The sequence below is a fragment of the Lolium rigidum genome, chromosome 2 (genome assembly GCF_022539505.1).
Source record: "Lolium rigidum isolate FL_2022 chromosome 2, APGP_CSIRO_Lrig_0.1, whole genome shotgun sequence".
Lineage (NCBI taxonomy): Eukaryota > Viridiplantae > Streptophyta > Magnoliopsida > Poales > Poaceae > Lolium > Lolium rigidum.
The window spans coordinates 131,523,333-131,524,461 of record NC_061509.1 but is presented as its reverse complement, the minus strand read 5'-3'; positions in this window follow the sequence as shown (position 1 = coordinate 131,524,461).

Below are 1,129 nucleotides of genomic sequence, written 5' to 3'. Positions count from 1 at the left end.
ACGAAACCCCCGGTACCGAGAGCCACGATACGGAAAACCTTGCGAGACGCCGTCGCCGCCGATCCCATCTCGGGGGATCCGGGAGATCGCCTCCGGCACCCTGCCGGAGAGGGGATTCATCTCCCGGAGGACTCTACACCGCCATGGTCGCCTCACGGAGTGATGAGTGAGTAGTTCACCCCTGGACTATGGGTCCATAGCGGTAGCTAGATGGTTGTCTTCTCCTCATTGTGCTTCATTGTTGGATCTTGTGAGCTGCCTAACATGATCAAGATCATCTATACGTAATTCTATATGTTGTGTTTGTCGGGATCCGATGGATAGAGAATACTATGTCATGTTAATTATCAAGTTATTATACATGTGTTGTTTATGATCTTGCATGCTCTCCGTTTCTAGTAGAGGCTACGGCCAAGTTTTTACTTTTAACTCCAAGAGGGAGTACTTATGCTCGATAGTGGGTTCATGCTCATTGACACCAGGACGGTGACGAGAAAGTTCTAAGGTTGTGTTGTCTTGTTGCCACTAGGGATAAAACATTGGCGCTATGTCAGAGGATGTAGTTGTTGATTACATTACGCACCATACTTAATGCAATTGTACTGTTGTTTGCAACTTAATGCTTGGAGGGGTTCGGATGATAACTTTGAAGGTGGACTTTTTAGGCATAGATGCGGTTGGATGGCGGTCTATGTACTTTGTCGTAATGCCCAATTAAATCTCACTATACTTATCATGTCATGTATGTGCATTGTTATGCCCTCTCTATTTGTCAATTGCCCAGTGTAATTTGTTCACCCAACATGCTTTTATCTTATGGGAGAGACACCTCTAGTGAGCTGTGGACCCCGGTCCATTCTTTTATCTTGAAATACAAATCTGCTTGCAATACTTGTTTTTACTGTTTTCTCTGCAAACAATCATCTTCCACACAATACGGTTAATCCTTTGTTACGGCAAGCCGGTGAGATTGACAACCTCCTCTGTTTCGTTGGGGCAAAGTACTTTGGTTGTGTTGTGCGGGTTCCACGTTGGCGCCGGAATCTCTGGTGTTGCGCCGCACTACATCCCGCCGCCATCAACCTTCAACGTGCTTCTTGGCTCCTCCTGGTTCGATAAACCTTGGTTT